The 26997-nt window shown below is 47.8% G+C and overlaps 1 long non-coding RNA gene across 1 annotated transcript in view; it reads left to right on the top strand.

The window, feature by feature from the left end:
• LOC143764921 (uncharacterized) overlaps positions 1–26997 on the top strand; it is a 54507-nt gene that overhangs the window by 16516 nt on the left and 10994 nt on the right. Inside the window, exon 2 of the long non-coding RNA XR_013213297.1 lies at positions 14806–14862. This is a non-coding gene — a long non-coding RNA (uncharacterized LOC143764921). The remainder of the gene's footprint in view (positions 1–14805; positions 14863–26997) is intronic.

Here is a 26997-nt window from a genome sequence, read left to right as displayed (position 1 = left end):
GCACAACAAGTTAAATTTAAGGGAACCTGCCCCCCCCCCCAGGCGTTTGTTACTGAAGGAGCCACCTTGTGCAGCAGTAATGATGCAAAGGGAAAAAGTGCCTCTTTTCGTGGTGCTCCTTGCACATGCTGAACCTAACACTTATGAAAAGTGTCCCCTCCTACCGTGATACCGTCCGGTTGGTGGAACTTTCCTTTGTGATGTGACGCAGCACAGCCGTCATTCTTACCCCCTTGGCGCCGTGCGCCGCCTCCTCAGCGTTGTTTGAATCAGTCCCGGAGCCTGCGCTGTTAGGTTAGCCCTTGGCCATGCACACATTTTGCGCTGCCCGTCTTCTGACATCATTTGGTGTCAGGCTGGCTGCGCCTGTGCGGCCGCGCTGGCCGAGATCCCGCCTCGTACTGTCTTCTGATTTCATCCCACTGGGGGCCTGAGATCCATGGACATGCGCAGTGCATATCTGAACCTCCACCTCTCACTCATCTCCCTACGGCTTCTTCAAACTGTGCGGTGTCAGCTGGTCCCTAATAGCATGCCACGGCCGTGACACCGCACAGTCTGAAGAAGCCGTAGGGAGGGGAGTGAGAGGCGAGGATATGCACTGCGCATGGCCACGGATCTCAGGCCCCCAGTGGGATGAAATCAGAAGACAGTACGAGGCGGGATCTCGGCCAGCGCGGCCGCACAGGCGCAGCCAGCCTGACACCAAATGATGTCAGAAGACGGGCAGCGCAAAATGTGTGCATGGCCAAGGGCTAACCTAACAGCGCAGGCTCCGGGACTGATTCAAACAACGCTGAGGAGGCGGCGCACGGCGCCAAGGGGGTAAGAATGACGGCTGTGCTGCGTCACATCACAAAGGAAAGTTCCACCAACCGGACGGTATCACGGTAGGAGGGGACACTTTTCATAAGTGTTAGGTTCAGCATGTGCAAGGACCATAATTAAAAGAGCTAAGTTTACCTTTTCCAGCATTAGTGCTGTACACGATGGCTCTTTCAGCTACAAACGCCTGGGGGGGGGGTTAAAGTTTCCCTTTCAACTTGCTCCAGTGCAGGCTTCGGCCTACACTCTGCTCCCTCTCCTCCTCCTGCTGACCCTGGGCTCCAACACCGCCAGTTAGGGCCCGGTACTGCTAGCTGCACAGAGAAAAACACCAGCCAATGTGTCAGTGGGGTCCAGCACCGCCAGCTGTTCCCCTGCTGTGTAGCCGGCAACGTGTCCTGCAAAAGCCACGCAGACACAAGAACTGAAATTGAAGGGAACCTGTCCCCCCTCCCCCAGGTGTTTGTACGTTTTACAGCCACCTCGTACAGCGGTAATGCTGCATGTGTGCAAGGTGGCTCATAAACGTATTCTCCTCGCACATGTGGAACTGAAAACACGTCTAAAATGTGTCCTCTGTGTGACCATTTAACCGTCCCGGTGGTGTGACTTTCCTTTGTAATGACACGCTGCAACCCCCTTGGTAGCGCTGCCCGTCTTCTGGCATCATTCTTTGGCTGCCTGCGCCTCTGCGGCCGCCCTGACCCACACAACGCCCCTCGGTGTCTTATTTATTGGGACTGCGAGGGTGTGATTGATGGGCATGAGCAGTGCATATCTTCGCCTGTTGTCACTCATCTCCTTCCGCCTTCTTCAGACTGTGCGGCTTCATGGCCGTGGCATGCGATAAGGGATCAGCTGACGCCGCACAGTCTGAAGCGGGTGTAAGGACCCGAGTGCGAGAGGCGAACATATGTGCTGCGCCAGGCCATGAATCCCAGCCCCGCAGTGTTTTAACAATGTTAAGACACTGCGGGGCTGGGATTCATGGTCATCGCGAACCGCACCGGCCGACATTACATGAGGTCAGAAGATGGGCAGCGCTAACAGCGCTAGGCCGGGGGATAACACGACAGCGCAGACTCCTGTACAGCAAATAACAACGCTCAGGAGGCTGCACCCAGCACCAAGGTGGGATTCTTGACATCTGTGCTGCGTCTCATTACAAAGGGAACTCGCGCCTCCAACACAGTTTGACTGTATAAAGGGCTAAATGTTATACGTGTTTCATTCGGCGTGTGCAAGGAGCAAAATTAAAAGAGCAACCTTTGACTTGTGCGGCACTACTGCTGCATAAGCTGTGGCTCTTCTAGTTTGTAACCCCTGAGGGGGGGTTAAAGGTTACCTTTGAAATCGGTTCAATTAGGCTTCGGCCTACACTCTGCTCCACCGGCAGAGCCCGGGCTCCAACAACGCTAGTTGCTGTCCGGAAGTGCTGGCTGCACAGAGCCAAACACCTCGCCAATGTGTAAGTGGGGTTCAGCACCGCCAGCTGTTCCCCTGCTGTGTAGCCGGCAACGTATCCTGCGACCGCCACGCAGGCACAACAGACCCAAAGCTGCCGCCACTGCAGGCTTCGGCCTACACTCCCCTCCCCCTTGCTCCTCCTCCTGCTCCTCCTCCTGCTGACCCCGGGCTCTAACACCGCCAGTTGGGGCCCGGTACTGCTAGCTGCACAGAGAAAAACACCAGCCAATGTGTCAGTGGGGTCCAGCACCACCAGCTGTTCCCCTGCTGTGCAGCCGGCATCGTGTCCTGCAAAAGCCACGCAGACACAAGAACTGAAATTGAAGGGAACCTGTCCCCCCTCCCCCAGGCGTTTGTACGTATTACAGCCACCTCGTACAGCGGTAATGCTGCATGTGTGCAAGGTGGCTCATAAACGTATTCTCCTCGCACATGTGGAACTGAAAACACGTCTAAAATGTGTCCTCTGTGTGACCATTTAACCGTCCCGGTGGTGTGACTTTCCTTTGTAATGACACGCTGCAACCCCCTTGGTAGCGCTGCCCGTCTTCTGGCATCATTCTTTGGCTGCCTGCGCCTCTGCGGCCGCCCTGACCCACACAACGCCCCTCGGTGTCTTATTTCTTGGGACTGCGAGGGTGTGATTGATGGGCATGAGCAGTGCATCACTTCGCCTGTCCCTCATCTCCTTCCGCCTTCATCAGACTGTACGGCTTCATGGCCGTGGCATGCGATAAGGGATCAGCTGACGCCGCACAGTCTGAAGCGGGTGTAAGGACCCGAGTGCGAGAGGCGAACATATGTGCTGCGCCAGGCCATGAATCCCAGCCCCGCAGTGTTTAAACAATGTTAAGACACTGCGGGGCTGGGATTCATGGTCATCGCGAACCGCACCGGCCGACATTACATGAGGTCAGAAGATGGGCAGCGCTAACAGCGCTAGGCCGGGGGATAACACGACAGCGCAGACTCCTGTACAGTAAATAACAACGCTCAGGAGGCTGCACCCAGCACCAAGGTGGGATTCTTGACATCTGTGCTGCGTCTCATTACAAAGGGAACTCGCGCCTCCAACACAGTTTGACTGTATAAAGGGCTAAATGTTATACGTGTTTCATTCGGCGTGTGCAAGGAGCAAAATTAAAAGAGCAACCTTTGACTTGTGCGGCACTACTGCTGCATAAGCTGTGGCTCTTCTAGTTTGTAACCCCTGAGGGGGAGTTAAAGGTTACCTTTGAAATCGGTTCAATTAGGCTTCGGCCTACACTCTGCTCCACCGGCAGAGCCCGGGCTCCAACAACGCTAGTTGCTGTCCGGAAGTGCTGGCTGCACAGAGCCAAACACCTCGCCAATGTGTCAGTGGGGTTCAGCACCGCCAGCTGTTCCCCTGCTGTGTAGCCGGCAACGTGTCCTGCGACCGCCACGCAGGCACAACAGACCCAAAGCTGCCGCCACTGCAGGCTTCGGCCTACACTCCCCTCCCCCTTGCTCCTCCTCCTGCTCCTCCTCCTGCTGACCCCGGGCTCTAACACCGCCAGTTGGGGCCCGGTACTGCTAGCTGCACAGAGAAAAACACCAGCCAATGTGTCAGTGGGGTTCAGCACCGCCAGCTGTTCCCCTGCTGTGCAGCCGGCATCGTGTCCTGCAAAAGCCACGCAGACACTTGCTCTTGTACCTTCTGCTCCCCATCCTGGTTCCAGTACTGTCAGCTGGTTCTGGGCAGAGCCTTTGGCTTAGGTGCCTCCCTCTGGGTATCCGAGTTCCACCAACGTCAGGTGGTCCTTGGTAGTGCTTTCAGGCACGGGTACCTCCTGCTTAGTAACCGGGTTCCAGTAACGTCAGCTGGTCCTCGGTAGTTCCATTGGCTCTTGGACCTTCGGCTACCCATCCGGGTTCCAGCACCGTCAGCTGGTTCTCGGCAGTGTCTTTTGCTCTTGTACCTTCTGCTCCCCATCCTGGTTCCAGTACCGTCAGCTGGTTCCGGGCAGAGCCTTTGGCTTAGGTGCCTCCCTCTGGGTATCCGAGTTCCACCAACGTCAGGTGGTCCTTGGTAGTGCTTTCAGGCACGGGTACCTCCTGCTTAGTAACCGGGTTCCAGTAACGTCAGCTGGTCCTCAGTAGTTCCATTGGCTCTTGGACCTTCGGGTAGCCATCCGAGTTCCAGTTCCATCAGCTGGTTCTCGGCATTTTCTCAGCCTTCTTGTACCTTCTGCTACATTTCCAAGTTCAAGAGACTAAACACGATGACCCGGAAGACCACCCCTAAGATGACGACGACACCAGAGACGACAACCACCGTGATGACGACGACCCTGGAGACGATGACCCTGAAGACCACCCCGATGACGACGACCCCGGAGACGACGACCCTGGAGACGACGACGACCTGGAAGACCGAGAAGCAGAAGAACAAGAGGCTGCAGAACAAAGAGCAGAAGAACATTAAGCATAACACTAAATATCAGAGCAAAAAATATTATCTAAATTATAAGCAGAAGAAGACTAAGCAGTGTATGGGGGTGAGTCCGTTCCTCCTCGTGGTGCCCCTGGATAAAGCCTGATGCTGCAGGCCAAACTGAACGCGGACAAATGTAACTCTTTTGTGACAGGCAGAACGGAAGGTGTAATCTTCAAACTTTTATAGATAACAACTACGGGAATGCCTGTCACAAATAAGAATATGATGAAGAAGTAGAATATGATGAAGATAATAGTAAAATAAAAAGAATATGAACAATGTAACCAAAAAAATAATAGGTAGAAGATGAAGAAGAAGATGAATAAGGTGAAGAAGTTGATGTCAAAGAAGCTGATGATGAGGATAATGAAGAAGAAAGTGTGGGAGAAGTAAAAAAGAAGGTGAAGGGCGTGGAAGTAGTGAAACATCAATATCTGACAAAATAAAAAAAAATTAACATAGTCAAAATCTTTCTACCGCCGAACGTCATAAAAAAAAACAAAATCCTGCTATTCTATTACATTGGGCTAAACCTCTGTGCCTTTAATGTCTCCGCCACGTCCCCCAATACAGCCTACATTATTCTTAGTTGTTTTCCTTCATGTAGAATTAACCTACAAGGAAAGAAAGGGTTTATTTTAATTCCGATATTTTCGTCCCATTGACTTGCATTGGGATCGGGTATCGGTATCGGATTAGATCCGATACTTTGACGGTATCGGCCGATATTTTCCGATACCGATACTTTCCGATATCGGAAGGTATCGCTCAACACTATTAGTAGCAGGTAACAATTAGTGGAAGTCTCTGGGTTAGGTAAGGTGTAGATCATTAGGTGTAGTATCAGGGTTAGGTTAGTAATATAATTATGTATAGTCTCAGAGATAGGGTAATAGCCAGTAAACATTTGGAGTACTTTTGGGGTTAGGTAAATAGTGATAAGTAGGGAAAGTCTTAGGGTACCGTCACACAGTGCAATTTTGATCGCTACGACGGCACGATTTGTGACGTTCGAGCGATATAGGTACGATATCGCAGTGTGTGACACGCTCCTGCGATCAGGGACCCCGCTGTGAATCGTACGTCGTAGCACATCGTTTGAAACTTTCTTTCGTCGTCTAGTGTCCCGCTGTGGCGGCATGATCGCATGGTGTAAGAGTTAAGTTAGTAGTAAGTAGTCTCATAGTTAAAGGGAACCTGTCATCCCCAAAATCGAAGTTGAGCTAAGCCCACCGGCATCAGGGGCTTATCTACAGCATTCTGTAATGCTGTAGATAAGCCCCCGATGTAACCTAAAAGATGAGAAAAAGAGGTTAGATTATACTCACCTGGGCAGGCGGTCCGATCCGATGGGTGTCGCGGTCTGGGGCCTCCCATCTTCATAGGATGAAGTCCTCTTCTTGTCTTCACGCTGCGGGTCCGGCGCAGGCATACTTTGTTTGCCCTGTTAAGGGCAGAGCAAAGTACTGTAGTGCGTAGGCGCCGGGCCTCTCTGACCTTTCCTGGCACCTGCGCACTGCAGTACTTTGCTCTGCCCTCAACAGGGCAGACAAAGTACGCCTGCGCCGGAGCCGCAGCGTGAAGACAAGACGAGGACGTCATCATAAGAAGATGGGAGGCCCCGGACCGCGACACACATTGGACCGGACCGCAGCGGGACCGCCCCTGGGTGAGTATAATATAACCTCTATTTCTCATCTTTCAGTGTACATGGGGGGCTTATCTACAGCATTCCAGAATGGAACTGGAACAGCAGTGGGAGGAGAAGGAAAGGGCGTACGAGGCCGGGCTAGAGGCCTACCACCAAAAGGACTTGGCGGTCAAGGACCGGGCCCGCAAGGACCCCATCGCTCACCAGGCCCCGCGCATGCAGGGCACCGTTGTCGCCTTCAAGCTCCGCAGAGGCTGGGGCTTTATAAAAGAGCCGGGCCTGTACATAGTTACATATAGTTACATAGTTAGTAAGGCCGAAAAAAGACATTTGTCCATCCAGTTCAGCCTATATTCCATCATAATAAATCCCCAGATCTACGTCCTTCTACAGAACCTAATAATTGTATGATACAATATTGTTCTGCTCCAGGAAGACATCCAGGCCTCTCTTGAACCCCTCAACTGAGTTCGCCATCACCACCTCCTCAGGCAAGCAATTCCAGATTCTCACTGCCCTAACAGTAAAGAATCCTCTTCTATTTTGGTGGAAAAACCTTCTCTCCTCCAGACGCAAAGAATGCCCCCTTGTGCCCGTCACCTTCCTTGGTATAAACAGATCCTCAGCGAGATATTTGTATTGTCCCCTTATATACTGTACGCCGAAGTCTTTGTCAACCGGCGGGATGTGGAGTCTCATCTCAGAGAGGGCCACCCAGACCGGAACTCTACCCGGGGGACGAAGTTACTTACACCAGGCACTTTGGGGAAAAGGGGTGGTTCGCCCTGAATGTCCATAAGAAGCAAAACCTCGTGACACCCCCGACTAAGGGGCCAGTGAAGCTGACCCCCATAGTAAAAGTGCCCCCTTGTGGTCAGCCCATGATCATCACCAAGACCACCGAGGTCACTCCGACGTACACCATCATCAAAACCACGACCTGCAACATTGTCACCTCAACCACTGTCGTGGCCAAGGGGGCGTCTTCTCAGGTGGTCAGTGCACCAGCTGCCCCAGAACGGAAGACGGTGGGTGCGCAGACCCCCAGATGGGACAACACTCCCCCTTACGCAGTACCAGGCGGCGGGCAATATCCAAAGGGGTTGCCTCCGCCGGTGCTGCCTCCTGAGTGGTTCAAGTAAATGTTCTAATCTTCCGAACATGTAAATAGTTAACTGTTTGTCCTCTTGCTGCTATGACCCGATTAGGGTAACTCTTAAAGGGATCCCTTTGTTTACCCGGGATCCCTTCTTCTGCTTTTTGTTTTTGTTTCCTGTTTTATCATTGTTGAAAGAACTGCTGGATCATGAACACTGCATGATTACAAACTCCTTGTAAATAGTTTGCACCTTCTTAAAGGTGCCCTCTACTGGTTTTATAAAAGAAAGGACTCTTTGCGAAGAAACTGTTCCTGGAAGCAGTACCGGAGTCCTTGCTGCGTACGGACTTGCAGCTTGAGAAGTTGCACTACCTCATAGAGACTTGGTTCCTTCTTAAAGGGAACGTTCATCGATAGCACTTAAAGAATGATGATGCTTTAAAAGAAAGTATTAATAATGCTTACGTATAAAAAAGTTATATGTAGTGAGCTAGTTAATTGTGAGAAATGTTTAATGATGTTGCTAGAAGAATGAGGACAGGAAGTGAACCCATACGGGGTTAATCGGTGAGTCCTCCTCGGAGCCATACAGAGATGGCTCAGAGATCTTGAACTGAGAGATGGATGATACGTTCTATACTGTGTATAGTAGCAGAGAGGCAGTAGGCCCGGGCGGAAAGGGGCGGTCCTGCAACAGAACGAGAGGCAGTAGGCCTGGGGCAGATAGACAGGCGGTCCTGCAGATGTAAAGATGGAAAATGAAGAAAAAGTTGATTAGCCTTATAATGTTTTATAAGAAGGTCTTTAGTGGATTCAGCGTGTACGTCCTTAAAGGCAATGTTCAATTATTATTCAGAAATTTGCACTAAGTAGAATACCCGGTTGGGTAAGAAAAGTTATTTATAGTATGTTATTCAAAGTATTCAACCATGTTTGTAACGTTCAAGTGTCCTCACCTCCCATAAAGGGAAGCTCTGTTCAAATTTGCTTATTGTTATTGCATTTCAAAATTGTATGTCTTTTTGCTGACATGTATTGTTGTTTTTTTCCCAGTCCAGGAGTACTGGATTTAACCGGGGGGGAGTGCAGCGCCCCAGAGTCCTGGTCGTTGCAGTACTGATGCTCCGCCGCTAAGGGGGGCTATGGTACGTCTGATGGCACTGAAGGAGTTCACCTGACCAGGTATCACAGACACCAATACACTTCACAGTCTGGCCTCCAGGGGGAGCTAAGGGTGCTATGTATTAGGCCACTCCTCACAGTCTGGTAAAACTGGGGGGTTAGATAGGAAGTTAGACAGAAGCTGACTGGGAATCGAACAGGCAACACCCTGTGGCAGAGGGTGTTGCGGGGAGAGACTCAGGGGGGTCCCTGTCAGGGGTGGGATCCTGACAGAGGCCTAGCGAACAGAGAGAACGTTACGGGACCGCGCCTGCACTTGATCGCGGCGGTACCCTAAGAAAGGACAAGAAGCGAGGTATATTGTGCTGAGTGAGAAACGAGATCAACGCAACAAGGAGAAATACCAGTAGGAGTCGTGCTGTAAGACGAGGCAACATCCTACTGAGGCGCGTAGCCGGTGGCCGGAACGCCGAGGAAGTATTAGGCTCCAAGCAATACTTCAAACATACGGCAGGACAGTCAGCTATAGGCGGGCTGTCTCACACAAATCACCTACGAAGACACAGGGGGCAACAACAGGAGAAGGGCGACACTAGGGTCCAGGAAGAGATCCGAGCCTACCCGTCATACGGGTGCGTCCTAGCCATATCATCTGGGGGACGAAGAAGAACATCAGAATCGAGTTGTGAGGGAACACGAGAAACAGACACAACAGTTGTCGGGACTATCCCGTAAACACAGCAGGGGAGGACCACAACACACAAGCGCTAGAAGGTAGGCACAGATTTCCACCTGCAAAGGAAGCTCTGGAGGTGCCATCGGACCGGCCGGACTTGCGCAGCCTGGTTGACCGTATTCCGGACTGAGGATCCTGAAGCCTTCAGTAAAGAGGTAAAGAGACTGCAACCTGGTGTCCTCGTTATTTACTGTGACCGGCACTGCACCGCACTACCACCACCATCCACACCTATTATTGGGCGCCCCTCAGCAGGGTCACGGACCGGGTCTAGCCACCGTGACAATCCCAGAGCAGAGACTCAGAGGCCCGGTACCGGGTACCCCTCGGCCCTGCGGCAGTGGAGGCGCTACAACAGCTGTGGCACCTGCACTCCGGAGCGGAGCGTGCAGCTGCATAGCAATACATGGAGCTGCACGCTCCGCTCCGGAGTGCCGGTGCCACAGCTTGCTTTTAACCAGCGAGACTCGGCCGTATCTCGCACCAGTGTGTCTCCGGCCTTAAGCTAATAGTATGTAACAATCACGAGTAGTCTCAGGGTTCGGTTAGTAGCAGGTAACAATTAGGGGTAGTGTCACAGTTAGTTAAAGGGCCACTGTCACCCCCTCCAGCCGTTATAAACTAAAAGAGCCACCTTGTGCAGCAGTAATGCTGCAGTCTAACAAGGTGGCTCTTTTAGTTTTTGCTTCTGTTATTCCCTCAATAAAGTGTTTTATAATTTTCCCTAAATACCTGTCTTTGTACCTGGAGGCAGGTCTGAAGCCTCCTCTGTGAAGCGCCCAACTGCCGTCACTCATCTCTTCTGGGGCGATGGTCGCCGCCCCCTCAGCGCTGTTCTTCTTAAATCCAGCGCCTGCGCTGTGCGTGCCTGCCTGGGGCAGGTGCAGTGTTCATTGGCTGTCATAGCTCAGATGCCGGGTGCCTGACTGCGCCTGTGCGGGCAGTGCGGCCACCCTGTTACTGAATCCCCGCCCCGCACTGTGTTATGCATTATGCACAGTGCGGGGCTGGGATTCCTGGGCATGCGCACTGCGCTTGTCAGACGCTCCCCCTGGTTCCCCGCCTTCCAGCGTCGGTCTGTGCAGGAATCTGCCCAGGAATCCCAGCCCGCACTGTGCATAATGCATAACACAGTGCGGGGCGGGGATTGAGTAACAGGGTGGCCGCACTGCCCGCACAGGCGCAGTCAGGCACCCGGCATCTGAGCTATGACGGCCAATGAACACTGCGCCTGCCCCAGGCAGGCACGCACAGCGCAGGCGCCGGATTTAAGAAGAACAGCGCGCAGGGGGCAGCGACCATCGCCTCAGAAGAGATGAGTGACGGCAGTTGGGCGCTTCACAGAGGAGGCTTCAGACCTGCCTCCAGGTACAAAGACAGGTATTTAGGGAAAATTATAAAACGCTTTATTGAGGGAATAACAGAAGCAAAAACTAAAAGAGCCACCTTGTTAGACTGCAGCATTACTGCTGCACAAGGTGGCTCTTTTAGTTTATAACGGCTGGAGGGGGTGACAGTGGCCCTTTAAGTATTAGATAACAATTAGCGTAGTCTCAGGGTTCGATTAGTAGTGGGTAACAATTACAGGTAGTCTCAGGGTTAAGCTAGTAGTATATAACAATTAGAATAGTGTCAGGGTTCACTTAGGGTGAGTTTCCACGGTCAGTAAACGCTGCGTGTTTGACGCTGCGTAGAGCTGCAGCGTCAAACACGCAGCGTCCAGATGTTCCAGCATAGTGGAGGGGATTTTTTGAAATCCCGTGTCCACTATGTGTGGAAACCCGCATCCGTCTTCCCTGCGACTCCGGACATGCTGCGCGTCTTTTCAGATCGCAGCATGTCCGTACACCTTGCGGGGACGCAGCGTCCCCGCAAGGCATATCACAGGGCGCTATGGGAGAGAGCGATGATCCCGGATGTGTACAGTTAACACATCCGGCATCATCGCGTCCCAGAAAGGGGGCGGGGCTTAGCGCCGAGCGGCTTCGCCGCTGCGGCGATACCGCCGGCCATCCTGACCATGGACACATACCCTTAGGGTATGTGTCCACGTTCAGGATTGCATCAGGATTTGGTCAGGATTTTTCATCAGTATTTGTAAGCCAAAACCAGGAGTGGGTGATAAATACAGAAGTGGTGACATGTTTCTACTTTTCCTCTAATTGTTCCAGTCCTGGTTTTGGCTTACAAATATTGATGAAAAATCCTGACCAAATCCTGATGCAATCCTGAACGTGGACACATACCCTTAGGGTATGTTTCCACGTTCAGGATTGCATCAGGATTTGGTCAGGATTTTTCATCAGTATTTGTAAGCCAAAACCAGGAGTGGAACAATTAGAGGAAAAGTATAATAGAAATATATGCTCCACTTTTGCATTCATCACCCACTCCTGGTTTTGGCTTACAAATGATGATGAAAAATCCTGACCAAATCCTGATGCAATCCTGAACGTGGACACATACCCTAAGTAGTAGGTAACAGTTAGGGTATGTGTCCACGTTCAGGATTGCATCAGGATTTGTTCAGGATTTTTCATCAGTATTTGTAAGCCAAAACCAGGAGTGGAACAATTAGAGGAAAAGTATAATAGAAACATATGCACCACTTCTGGATTTATCACCCACTCCTGGTTTTGGCTTACAAATACTGATGAAAAATCCTGACCAAATCCTGATGCAATCCTGAACGTGGACACATACCCTAAGGGGATGTGTCAGGGTTAGGTAAGTATGAGGGTATGTGCACACGTCAGGATTTCTTCAGGATTATTTGCGTTTTTTTTGCGGATTTCCCCAATAAAAACGCTATAATACTGCATAAAAAACGCATACATTATGCATCCTATCATCTAGAATGCATTCCGCATTTTTTGTGCAAATGTTGCGTTTTTTTCCGCAAAAAAAAATGCATTCTGGAAAAAGAAGCAACATGTTCATTATTTTTGCGGATTTTTTGCGGATTTCCCATGAAATTGGAGTGTCAGGAAAAAATCGCAAAAATTCCGCAAAAAAATCAGCAAAAAAACCGCACAAAAACGCGTAAAAAACGCACAAAAAAAACGCAAAAAAAAAACGCATGCGGATTTCTGGCAGAAATGTCTGGATTTTGTCAGGAAAATTTCTGCAAGAAATCCTGACGTGTGCACATACCCTTAGTGATGAGCGAAAATTCTCAGATAAGGTGTTATCTGAGCGTGCTCGTGTACTAACCGAGTGTCTTCGGCGTACCCCAATAATATGTTCAAGTCCCCGCGCCTGTATGTCTCACAGCTGTTCGACAGCCGCAACATATGGAGGGATTGCCTAACAAACAGATAATCCCTGCATGTGTTGTGGCTGTTGAACAGGTGCAAGCCATGCATCCACAGGGACTTTTTCGAGAACACACCAAAGACACTCGGTTAGCACATGAGCATGCTCGGATAACACTTTTTCTGAGAGTTTTCACTCATCACTAGTATTAGATAACTTTTTAGGAGTAGTGTCAGGAGTAGGTTGGTAGAAGGTAACAATTAGTGGTAGTCTCAGGGTTAAATTAGTAGAATACAATACAACATTTAGAATAGCCTTAGGATTCGCTTAGTAGTATGTAACAATTAGGGGGAGTGCAGCGCCTCAGAGTCCTGTTTGCTGCAGTAATGTCATTCTTCCACCAGGGGGAGTGATATTACGTCTGAAGGTAATAAAAGAGTTAATCTTTCCAGGTATCACAGCATCACACCACACTTCACACTCCAACCCACCAGGGGGAGCCATGCTCCTATCTAGTAGGGCACTCCTCACAGAAGGGTAAAACTGGTGGATTGGATAGGAAGTTTGTCAGAAGCTGACTGGGCTTTGCCCAGGCAACACCTGTCAGGCAGACAGGGGGAAAGGAAGAACATCTGAGCTGCAGACAGAGGGTCCCTGTCAGGGGTGGGATCGTGACAGAGGCCTAGCACGAGACAGAAAGACACGGAGCTGCGCCTGCCCCACGTGCGGCAGCATCCTAAGAAAGGACACTAAGCGAACTGTGTTGTAGAGAGTGAGAAACAAAGTCACAGCACAAGGAGAAAACACAGGGAGGCGTTCTGCCCCGAAACAGGCAGCCTCCTTCTGAGGCGCGTAGCCGGTGGCCGGAACACCGAGGGAGTAATTGACTCCACGCATTACTTCAGAGAACGGCAGGACAGTCAATTCCAAGTTGGCTGCCCGACCTTAATACCTAAGAAGGCACGGTGGCAAATTGTGGGGGTCGGGGCGTCTCTAGGGTCCCTATAAACAAGCCTCAGGCTATCCCAGTCATACGGGTTTGTCCTATCCATACCATCTTGGGGACAGACAGAAGACATCAGAAACATCCACGACAGTTGTGAGGACCTTACCGAGTTGCTCAGCAGGGAGGGACTACATCACACAGGCGCTAGTAGGAAGGCTACTGATTTCCACCTGGATAAGGGGACTCTGGATGTGCCTTCGGGCCGGCTGGACTCTGCCTACCCTGTGGTCCGTACCCTGGACTGTGGATGCTGAAGCTTCCAGTGAAAGGTAAAGAGACTGCAAACTTGTGTCCTCGTTATTCCCTGCGCCTTACATTGTCCACCATCACCATCTACACTTCTGGGAAGCCCTGGGGATACACTTCACCTGTGGGAAGGTATACCATCTTGCTGCTATAACATCACCCCAGCGGACCCCTAAGCAGCGTCGGTCACCCTGACCGAGTACCACAGATGGCGTCACGAACACCATACAAACTACACCTTTAATTGGACGCCCCTCAAAGGGCCACGGACTGGGTCAGGCCACCGTGACATCCCCAGAACCGAGAAGCACCCGGTACCGAGTACCCCATTGCCCTACTCTGGGGGCGATCCAGTAGTGTTTGCTGTGCCATCCGCTGGACCGACCCTTGTGGGTCGTGACAGGTAGTGTCACGGTTAGGGTAGTAATAATAGGAGGCAGTTCAAGATTTCACATAGATCTTGGTTACTAAAGAGATTCTCTTGCAGAATACTATTGAGAAATTTCAGTACCATCTAAAAGAAAGATCACACAAACAGTTCTGTAGAGACCTTCAGGATTTCAAGGATAATAGGATTTATCAATTTTTGAGGGGCAAGGGAAATTGACTTATCTTCGACAGAAACCAAACAATCTGATACCGATTCAAGACACAAGTCATTTAGGGGACGACAGAGAGGTAGAACTAGAGGTTATACCAGAGGAGATCGTTATACTTCACCAAGAGTGTCCTTGTAATTCTTATGTTTGGCTTGAAATAACCAAAGCTACCCCACCCTGCTCCGGAAAGGAAGTCTGAGATACAATGTGGCCTCATATTACCCACGAAGGAAAACCTATTGTAGGAAATGAAGCATTGCATTAGAAGGTCTGAAGGCCTTGGTGATACAACATTTCATGACCATTAATTATAAAAGTATTTTTTTTATATGTTCTTCTAGAAAACGAAAAGTAAACATCCGGTCACCTCAACCTCAAGAGGGAACAAGAAGATGGAGGTTAGTCATTAATGTCACCTTTATGACACAAGGTTCATCGTGGTCCTCAAGTGGCAGCACTATGGAGCAGGGGCAGATGATAATAGGGGCAGTCATCCAAGGCACATGAGAGTAAGTGTCCATTTGCTCTCATTAGATCCAGATCCATGTAATATCGATCTCTCTGGATCCTTCATCCACAGTCAGTGATGTTTGGTAGTTATGAGTCGTTCGCGAACGAACGGAGGCAAAAAGTCGACCTCCTGCTGTCACCCCAGTGAGAGCTACTAAATTCTCTTAATGGCTCCCACTTGGTGGGATTTTAAAATCCTGCCCACCCAAAACCAAACCCCACTCACTCAATTTAATTGACTATCTGTAAGTGGGCATGGTTTCAGCCGTGAGTCGGTGTGGTTTCGACCATATTAACCCCTTAGTGACAGAGCCAATTTGGTACTTAATGACCGAGCCAATTTTTACAATTCTGACCACTGTCATTTTATGAGGTTATAACTCTGGAACGCTTCAACGGATCATGCTGATTCTGAGATTGTTTTTTCGTGACGTATTGTACTTCATGTTAGTGGTAACATTTCTTCGATATTACTGGCGACTATTTATGAAAAAAATGGAAATATGGCGAAAATTTTTAAAATGTTGCAATTTTCAAACTTTGTATTTTTATGCCCTTAAATCAGAGAGATATGTCACAAAAAATAGTTAATAAATAACATTTCCCACATGTCTACTTTACATCAGCACAATTTTGGAAACAACATTTTTTTTTGTTAGGGAGTTATAAGGGTTAAAAGTTGACCAGCAATTTCTCATTTTTACAACACCATTTTTTTTTTAGGGACCACATCACATTTGAAGTCATTTTGAGGGGTCTATATGATAGAAAATAACCAAGTGTGACACCATTCTAAAAACTGCACCCCTCAAGGTGCTCAAAACCACATTCAAGAAGTTTATTAACCCTTTACGTGCTTCACAGGAACTGAAACAATGTGGAAGGCAAAAATGAACATTTAACTTTTTTTTGCAAACATTTTAATTCAGAACCATTTTTTTTTATTTTCACAAGCGTAAAAACAGAAATTTAACCATAAATGTTGTTGTGCAATTTCTCCTGAATACGCCGATACCCCATATGTGGGGGTAAAACATTTTTGGGCGCACCGCAGAGCTTGGAAGAGAAGGAGCGCTGTTTGACTTTTTCAATGCAGAATTGGCTGGAATTGAGATCGGATGCCATGTCACGTTTAGAGAGCCCCTGCCCAAACAGTGGAAATGCTCCACAGAAGTTTATAAAGTAGAGCCGTGAAAATAAAAAATCGCATTTGTTTACACAAAAATGATATTTTCGCCCACAAATTCTTATTTTCACAAGGGTAACAGGAGAAATTAGACCACAAAAGTTGTTGTGCAATTTCTCCTGAGTACATCGATACCCCATATGTGGGGGTAAACCACTGTTTGGGCACACTGCAGAGCTTGGAAGAGAAGGAGCACCGTTTTACTTTTTCAATGTAGAATTGGCTGGAATTGAGATTGGACGCCATGTCGCGTTTGGAGAGCGCCTGATGTGCCTAAACAGTGGAAACCCCCCACAAGTGACCCCATTTTGGAAACTAGACCCCATAGGGAACTTATCTAGATGTGTGGTGAGCACTTTAAACCCCCAAGTGCTTCACAGAAATGTAGAAAGTAGAGCCGTGAAAATAAAAAATCCTTTTTTTTCCCTCAAAAATGATTTTTTTTAGCCTGCAATTTTTTATTTTCTCAAGGGTAACAGGAGACATTGGACCCCAAAATCTGTTGACCAGTTTGTCCTGAGTACGCTGATACCCCATATGTGGGGGGGGGGCACTATTTGGGCACCCATCGGGGCTCGGAAGGGAAGGAGCGCCGCTTGGAATGCAGACTTTGATGGGATGGTCTGCGGGCGTCATGTTGCATTTGCAGAGCTCCTGATGTACCTAAACAGAAGAAACCCCCCACAAGTGACCCCATTTTGGAAACTAGACCCCCCAAAGAGCTTATTCAGATGTATGGTGAGCACTATGAACCCCCAACTGCTTCACAGAAGTTTATAATGTAGAGCCATGAAAATAAAAAAAATCATATTTTTTCCACAAAAATGATTTTTCACCCCCAAATTTTTACTTTCACAAGGGTAACAGGAGAAATTGGACCCCAAAATTTATTGTGCAATTTATGCTGAGTAGGCTGATACCCCATATGTGGGGGTAAACCACTGTTTGGGCGCATGGCAGAGCTCGGAAGGGAAGGAGCGCCGTTTTGGAAAGCAGAACTTATCTAGATGTGTGGTGAGAACTTTGAATGTCCAAGTGCTTCACAGAAGTTTATAATGCAGAGTCGTGAAAATAAAAAATATTTTTTTTTCCACAAAAAAGATTTTTTAGCCCCCAAGTTTTTATTTTCACAAGGGTGCAAGAGAAATTGGACCCCAAAAGTTGTTGTCCAATTTGTCCTGAGTACACTGATACCCCATGTGTTGGGGGGGACCACTGTTTGGGTGCACGGCAGAGCTCAGAAGGGAAGGAGCACCGTTTTGGAATGCAGACTTTGATAGAATGGTCTGCGGGCGTTGTGTTGCGTTTGCAGAGCCCTCGATGTACCTAAACAGTAGAAACCCTCCACAAGTGACCCCATTTTGGAAACTAGACCCCCCAAGGAACTTATCTAGATGTGTGGTGAGAACTTTGAATGCCCAAATGCTTCACAGAAGTTTATAATGCAGAGTGGTGAAAATAAAAAATAAAAAAATTTTCCACAAAAATGATTTTTTAGCCCCCAAATTTTTATTTTGAAAAGGGTAACAAGAGAAATTGGACCCCAAAAGTTGTTGTCCAATTTGTCCTGAGTACACTGATACCCCATGTGTGGGGGGACCACTGTTTCGGTGCATGGCAGAGCTCGGAAGGGAAGGAACGCCATTTTGGAATGCAGACTTTGATAGAATGGTCTGCGGGCATGATGTTGCATTTGCAGAGACCCTGATGTACCTAAACAGTAGAAACCCCCCACAAGTGACCCCATTTTGGAAACTAGACCCCCCAAGGAACTTATCTAGATGTGTGGTGAGAAGTTTGATTGCCCAAGGGCTTCACAGAAGTTTATAATGCAGAGTTGTGAAAATAAAAAATATTTTTTTTTCCACAAAAAAGATGTTTTAGTCCCCACGCTTTTATTTTCACAAGGGTAACAGGAGAAATTGGACCCCAAAAGTTGTTGTCCAATTTATCCCGAGTACGCTGATGCCCCATATGTGGGGGTAAACCACTGTTTGGGCGCACGGCAGAGCTCGGAAGGGAGGGAGCACCATTTGACTTTTTGAGCGCAAAATTGGCTGTGGCGTTTAGAGACCCCCTGATGTACCTAAACAGTGGAAACCCCCCAAATCTAACTCCAACTCTAACCCCAACACACCGCTAACCCTAATGCCAACCCGATCCATAATCCTAATCACAGCCCTAACGATAATCACAACCCTAACCCCAAAACAACCATAACCCTAATCAGAACCCTAAATCCAACACACCCCTAATCCTAATCTCAACCCTACCCTCAAACCTAACCCTAATCCCAATACACCCCTAATCCCAACCCTAACCTTAACCCTAATCCCAAACCTAATCCCAAACGTAACCCTAATGCCAACCCTAATCCAAACCCTAAACCCAACTCTAACCCTAACTTTAGCCGCAACCCTAGTCCTAACTTTAGCCCCAACCCTAGCCCTAACTTTAGCCCCAACCCTAACCCTAGCCCCAACCCTAACCCTAGTCCTAAATTTAGCCGCAACTCTAACCCTAGCCCTAACTTTAGCCCCAACCCTAACCCTAGCCCTAAATTTAGCCCCAACCCTAACCTTAAATTTAGCCCCAACCCTAACCCTAAATTTAGCCCCAACCCTAACCCTAGCCCTAACCCTAAATTTAGCCCCAACCCTAACCCTAAATTTAGCCCCAACCCTAACCCTTACCCTAGCCCTAACCCTAAATTTAGCCCCAACTCCTCTAGCTGCCAGGTGGCAGATCATGGCGGGCGCACTGCGTCATTTTCTTACCGAAGGAAGAAGCCGGCAGCCAGGAGAGGACACAGGAGGACCCAGGGACACCGGTAAGTATGATAGGGTCCCCGAATCCCCCTATTTCTCTGTCCTCTGATGTGCGATCACATCAGAGGACAGAGAATTACACATCGCTTTTTTTTTTTTTTTCCGGTCGCCGGTAAACAGTTAATTACCGGCGATCGCAAAACAGGGGTCGGTAAAAACCGACCCCGATCATGTTCTTTGGGGTCTCGGCTACCCCCGGCAGCCGAGACCCCAAAGATCTCCCGGGTGCCGGCCGGTGGGCGCACTGCACATGCGCCCGCCATTTTTTGGCCGGAAGAAGATGGCGCTGCCCATCGGGAGCCACGAGGAGCACCGGGGGAGACAGGTGAGTATCGGGGGGCTATCGGGGGCGATCGGGGACCCCATTTCTCTGTCCTCTGATGTGCGATCACAACGGAGGACAGAGAAATTATATGGCAAATCGCGTTTTTTGGGTTTTTTTTGCGACCGCCGGTAAACGGTTAATTACCGGCGATCGCAACTCGGGGGTCGGTAAAAAAACCCCGAATCATGTTCTCTGGGGTCTCGGCTACCCCCGGTAACCGAGACCCCAGAGAAAATCCGACTCTGGGGGGCGCTATTCACTTTTTCCACAGCGCCGTTAATTAACGGCGCTGTGGTTTAAGTACCCTTAACTGCCGCCGTTAAAAGGCGTATCGGCGCTCGTTAAGGGGTTAATATAAACGTCAAATATGTGTTTACCCAGGGTGAAAACATATTTAAAAGGAATCCATTTAAGATCCAATAGAGATAACTCTTTTTGGTGAGTGGAGCCAAGAGAGCCGGATCACCAAAAAGAGCCGGACTGCCTATCACTAACTACTGCAGAGCAAGGGCCAGAGAAGTGAGCCACTGCAGTTGTATCAGGATGTAACCATGGCTCTGGTCACTCTTTCATCCTGTTAGTGGTATAAGCTATACAGCATTTAGCTATATAGTGGTGTATGTCACCCATTCACTAGTTTTGCTGAAGATTACAGTGGGCATAAAAAGTCTGAACACCTCTGTTAAAATGCAGGGTTTTGTCATGTCAAAAATATCACACCAAGAAAAATAATTTCCAACCTTTTTTCACCTTTAACATCTACCCATATTCTGTAAAAATCAGTTGAGAAACAAACAGAAATCATTTTAAGGGGGGAATAAAAATAATAAGACAAAAATTATGTGGTTTCATAAGTGTAAACACTGTCTTATAATTGGTGCTGTGGTTGTGATCAGAATTAGCCACATTTATGCTTGTGATAAATAGTAGTCAGCACACATCAGACATCATTTACAGTTATTCTGATTAACCACATACAAAGTTTAGCTGTTCTAGTAGGATTTTCCTGGCATTTCCTTAGTTACATTTTACAGAAAAAGCTGGGCTGTGAAAGCTTACAACACAGCAAAGGGAGAAAAAACATCCAAGGCATTAGATATATTATGGAACACTGAAGTGGTTATCAAGAAGTGGATTAAATTTGGCACAACAGTGACATTAGAACTGGATGTCTCTCAAATATTGATGAAAAGACAAAAAGAAATATTGGTCCGGGAGGCTGCTAATAGGTCTACAACAACATAAAAGAAGCTGTAGGAATTTGATCATGTACTAGTTGTATACTACATGTGACAACAATCTCCCGTATCCTCAATACATCTAGGCTATGGTGTAGGGTGGCAATACAGAAGCATTTTCTTTAAAAAAAAACAAAAAAAAAACACCCAAGCCCTGTTATGTTTTGCCAAAACTTTCATTAAGTCTGCCAAAAGTGTGTGGGAAAACGTGTTATGGTCTGTTGAGACCAAAGTTCAGCTTTTGGCCATAGTTCCTAAAGATATGTTTGGTGCAGTGCCATCACTGCCCATTGTCACGCATGTGGTTCGGGGACCCATTGTGAAACACACTGGACTTACCCTGGAAGGGCGTGACTAAGCAGCTGTCTTGGTGTTCACTGGAGCCTCTAGTGGTGAGGGACCGTAAGGAGCAGGCCCAGAGGTCACTTACCCACGGTGAAGATACCAAGAGGGACGGCTCCAGGAGGAAGGGTAGAGAGTAAATGCAGAAGCTGGATACTGGCGGGTGGTACGGGTTATCAGTGGGCTAGTCTGGAGGGCTGGAAGACCGGAACGGAGTAAAGCTGAGGGAAACAAAACAAAAGGAAAAGTAAGTAACAAGAGCAGGGTGACCAGCAGTAGCTAGATAGGAAACCAAAGAGAAGGAACGGACGGAAAGCGTAAGCGAAGACGCAAACGGAGAGAGTATGCTGCGGAGGGAACGGAAGGGGTCGGACGCAATAGCAAAGGCTAAAACAATCAGGCACTAGGAAGCAGGAGAGCCTACCTCTTATAGTAGAGGCAGGGACGGGATGGGTTACCCGGGAGGCTGACCTAATGATCCCAGGAAGTGGTAACAGGAAAGGTGCGCCTGTGCCCCTTGGGAAACCAAGAGCGCCTGCGCAAAGACAGCATACCTGCAGAGGGGCTAGGCACCGGAAGTGCTGGAGGAGCACAGACGCGTGCAGACCCGGAACTGGATTGCCGGGGACGCGCTGCAGCAGAGGAGGAACCGGCGCTCACAGACCCAGGGGCAGGACGGGCGGAGAGCGCAGGACCGGAAGCAGACCTCGGGACAGAGAGGTGAGAGCGGCGGAACCCAGGCACAGCAGCGGAGGAGCGGCGACGCGGGGAAGCGGCGTCGGTAACACAGGACATGGGAAACATTAACAAACTAGGAACGGGGAACCTGGCAAAAAACAGTTGCACACAGTAAACCACTTAACAGAATCTATAAGGGTTGCTCAGGCCCCTCCCAATTGTGAAAGGTGCCTTTTATACAAGATGTATCCCAGCTATTGGCTGGGAGACACCTTGCAGGCGAACACATTAACTAAATGCCTCCCAGATGTTAGCTGGTCGCATTTTACCATGTACGCGCGCTGCCCCTTTAAGAAGAGCGTAGCGTACGGACTAGGCACGCAGCTGAAGCACAGTGCAGCGTGCACAGGGAAGGAGGAGGGAGCTCGTGAGGAACCAGCTGCGGTCAGGCAGTGAGTAAGCCGGCTTCCACACAAGGTGGGAGGAGTGAAACCATACGGAGGCACAGGCAGACGCAACATCCATCACCATATTCACAAGTGAAGCATGGTGGAAGCAGCATTATTCTTTGGGGATGTTTTTCAACAGCTGGTACTGGGGCTTTAGTAAAGGAAAAGGGAATTATGAACAGTTCAAAATATCAGTCAATTTTGCAACGAAACTTTCAGTATTTTGCTAAAAGCTAAGGATGAAGAGGAATTTCACCTTTCACCATTATTACAACCCTAAGCATACCTCCAAATCAAAACAAAAGAATAGCTTTTCCAGAACAAGATCAAAGTTTTGGAATGGCCCAACCGGAGCCCAAATCTCAATCCAGTCGAAAAATCTGTGGGTTACCTGAAGAGGACGCTGTACACAGGAGATGTACTTGCAGTCTGCAAGATTTGGAGCGCTGCTGCAAGAAAAAGTATGCAATGATTGGCAATTCTTGATGTGCCTTGCTGATAGACTCCAACCAAAAAAGACTGTCATAAATTCAGAGTGCTTCAACAGAGTACTAGTTTGAGGGTGTGTCTATAACCACATTATTTTAGTACTTTATATTTAATTTCCACTAAAAAAGATTTCCGTTTATTTTTAATGGATTTGTACAGTTAATGGGTGAAATGGAGAAGGAGATTACCCATATGGTGTACTGCAATGTGTGCTATATGTTTACAGACTTGCCAGAGGAAAAGAATATCTTTACGTTCCAGAAATGCAAGCTTGTGGCTCTGATAGAGCAAAAGATGCAAAGTCTTCAGGCGAGAAGAGCTACACTGGATCTCATCAAAGAAGATGAGGATTTCCTTGACAGAGCAGAAGAATCTCTTCAGAATGTTCCAAGAGCAGATCAGTGCTTCTTGTGCTTACAGACCAACATCGTGCAGGACACTTGGCATTTGCCAGAGAACACCAAGATTGGCAGATTCGACATTGGTGCCCTGTGCTCCTTACAGATGAGAGCACGTTCACACTGAGCACATGTGACAGATATGACAGAGTCTGGAGATGCCATGGAGAACATTCTTCTGCCTGCAACATCCTCCAGCATGACCGGTTTAGCAGTGGGTCAATATTGGTATGGGGAGGCATTTCTTTGGAGGGTCACACAGCCCTACATGTGCTAGCCAGAGGTACCTTGACTACCATTAGGTACCGGGATGAGATCCTTAGACACATTGTGAGACCATATGCATATGCAGTGGGCCCTGGGTTTCTCCTGATGCATAACAATGCTAGGCCTCATGTGGCTCAAGTGTGTCAGCAGTTCCTGCATGATGAAGGTATTGATGCTGTAGATTGGCCTGCCTGTTCCCAGACCTGAATCCAATCAAGCACATCAGGGACATCATGTCACATCACTAACGCCACATTGCACCACAGACTGTCCAGGAGTTGACTGATGCTTTAATCAAGGTCTGGGCGGAGATGCCTCAGGAGAACATCTGCCTCATCAGGAGCATGCCAAGGTGTTATAGGGAGGTCATACAGGCATGTGGAGGCCACACACAGTACTGAGCATCATTTCCATGTCTTGAGGCATTTTACTAAAGTTGGATCAGCCTGTAATTTGATTTTCCACTTTGATTTTGAGTATTATTCCAAATCCAGACCTCCATGAGATATTAATTTTGATTTATATTGATCATTTTTATGTTTTATTGTTCTCAACGCACTCCAATATGTATGTATGCTGGATTATGTAAGTACGAAAAGTACTGAACTGCCATGCTACAGGCACACACCAAGTAGCAAACCGATAGTTATTAGAGATCATTAAAGTTCACTTACAATTAGTCGATTAATCAAATAGTTGCCCTGAGGATTCGGTGCTCTGCAGCCTCCTTGCAGTAAGCGGAGAGCCCTGGGAGCATCCTCTCGTTGCTAGGGCTCTCCTCGTGCGAGTGGAGATTCAGGCGGTAAACTCCATCCATAAGCGTTGCCGAATCAGAAGCAAGGTTGGTGGGGGCGTGGAGAAAGGTGACATCACCTAGAGCTCAATGACGGGTGAGTGGTGGGGCCAAACCGACGTGTTTCGAAGGACACTGTCCTTCATTATATATACAGTACAGACCAAAAGTTTGGACACACCTTCTCATTTAAAGATTTTTCTGTATTTTCATGACTATGAAGATTGTACATTCACACTGAAGGCATCAAAACTATGAATTAACACATGTGGAATTATATACTTAACAAAAAAGTGTGAAACAACTGAAAATATGTCTTATATTCTAGGTTCTTCAAAGTAGCCACCTTTTGTTTTGATGACTGCTTTGCACACTCTTGGCATTCTCTTGATGAGCTTCAAGAGGTAGTCACCGGGAATGGTTTTCACTTCACAGGTGTGCCCTGTCAGGTTTAATAAGTGGGATTTCTTGCCTTATAAATGGGGTTGGGACCAACAGTTGTGTTGTGCAGAAGTCTGGTGGATACACAGCTGATAGTCCTACTGAATAGACTGTTAGAATTTGTATTATGGCAAGAAAAATGCAGCTAAGTAAAGAAAAACGAGTGGCCATCATTACTTTAAGAAGTGAAGGTCAGTCAGTCCAAAAAATTGGGAAAACTTTGAAAGTGTCTCCAAGTGCAGTGGCAAAAACCATCAAGCGCTACAAAGAAACTGGCTCACATGAGGACCGCCCTAGTAAAGGAAGACCAAGAGTCACCTCTGCTTCTGAGGATAAGTTTATCCGAGTCACCAGCCTCAGAAATCACAGGTTAACAGCAGCTCAGATTAGAGAACAGGTCAATGCCACACAGAGTTCTAGCAGCAGACACATCTCTACAACAACTGTTAAGAGGAGACTTTGTGCAGCACGCCTTCATGGTAAAATAGCTGCTAGGAAAACACTGCTAAGGACAAGCAACAAGCAGAAGAGACTTGTTTGGGTTAAAGAACACAAGGAATGGACATTAGACCAGTGGAAATCTGCTTTGGTCTGATGAGTTCAAATTTGAGATCTTTGGTTCCAACCACCGTGTCTTTGTGCGACGCAGAAAAGGTGAACGGATGGACTCTACATGCCTGGTTCCCACCGTGAAGCATGGAGGAGGAGGTGTGATGGTGTGGGGGTGCTTTGATGGTGACACTGTTGGGGATTTATTCAAAATTGAAGGCATACTGAACCAATATGGCTACCACAGCATCTTGCAGCGGCATGCTATTCCATCGGGTTGGCGTTTAGTTGGACCATCATTTATTTTTCAACAGGACATTGACCAAAAACACACTTCCAGGCTGTGAAAGGGCTATTTGACCAAGAAGGAGAGTGATGGGTGCTACGCCAGATGACCTGGCCACAACAGTCACCAGACCTGAACCCAATCGAGATGGTTTAAGGTGAGCTGGACCGCAGAGTGAAGGCAAAAGGGCCAACAAGTGCTAAGCATCTCTGGGAACTCCTTCAAGATTGTTGGAAGACCATTCCCAGTGACTACCTCTTGAAGCTCATCAAGAGAATGCCAAGAGTGTGCAAAGCAGTCATCAAAGCAAAAGATGGCTACTTTGAAGAATCTAGAATATAAGACATATTTTCAGTTGTTTCACACTTTTTTGTTAAGTATTCAAGTATTAAGTTGTCAATGTAAATGTACAATTTTCATAGTAATGAAAATACTGAAAAATCTTTAAATGAGAAGGTGTGTCCAAACTTTTGGTCTGTATTGTATATATATATATATATATATATATATATATATATATATATATATATATATATATATGTATATATATATATATATATATAGTTAGCACTGCAGCCTTGCAGGGCTGGGGTCCCGGTTTCAAGTCTAGGATAACATCTGCAAGGAGTTTGTATGTTATTGTTTGCTTGGGTTTCCACCGGAATCTCTGGTTTCCTCTCCCACTCTGAACATATACTAGTAGGAAATCTAGTTTGTCAGCCCCAGTGGGAACAGAAATTAAAATGTCTGTAAAGCGCTGTGGAATTAATGGCACTATATAAGTAAAATAAATAAATTATACAGTTATGTGAAAAAGTGTTTGCCCCATCCCGATTTCCCATTCTTTTGCATGTTTGTCATATTTAAATGTTTATATAGTGAAAGCTGCCATCTTGGAGGCCTTTTAAATGCCTCTGCACATTTGACAGCAGCATTTAAATAGTTAAATTGGTGCAATGAGAACTAGGCCTGGTCGCATCATTTACTCCCAGGTGCCAGCATCCACATTGTACTGTGTGGGCTTAGCTTCTGACCATTCCATACAGTGAAGACGCATGGCCGCTATACAATGTACAGATGCCATCACCAAGGGGTTAATATTATACAATGACTTTATTAAATTGTATAAGAATATGGAAATGTTAATATAAATAGATTCGATGTTCTGTCTATTTTTGCAGATTGAGTTGTCTGCATCAAAACACAGAGACATGTCCGTTTTGATGCAAGTCTCGGATCAAACTTTAAAATGCAAGTCTATGGATCCACGAAAAAAATCGGCCAGCACTCGGATGCCATCCATGTGCTGTCTGTTTTTTACTGACTGGACAAACTTAACAAACCTCTATTAGTTTTATTTTTTTTCAATTCAGAAAAACTAATGAAGCTCTGATGATAAAACTCATGAAAATATGATTCAAAACACTGATGAAAATTGGTCAGTTTTTGGCTTATGAGAAAAATCACTGACATCTGAATGAGGCCCTAGGGTATATGGGCACAATGTCTAATTCATCAATTTGTAGGCATAGGCTACCTTCACACTAGCGTCGTACGACGCACGTCGCAATGCGATGTGGCGACGTACCGACACATACTATGAAAGCGCCACACAACGGGGGCAGCGGATGCAGTTTTTCAACGCATCCGCTGCCCCATTGTTAGCTCCGGGGAGGAGGGGGCGGAGTTCCGGACGCGCATGCGCGGTTGGAAATGCTGGACACGACGCACCAAAAAACGTTACATGCAACGTT

Source organism: Ranitomeya variabilis, chromosome 4 (genome assembly GCF_051348905.1).
Source record: "Ranitomeya variabilis isolate aRanVar5 chromosome 4, aRanVar5.hap1, whole genome shotgun sequence".
Lineage (NCBI taxonomy): Eukaryota > Metazoa > Chordata > Amphibia > Anura > Dendrobatidae > Ranitomeya > Ranitomeya variabilis.
This window is presented reverse-complemented; position numbering and strand designations above follow the sequence as displayed.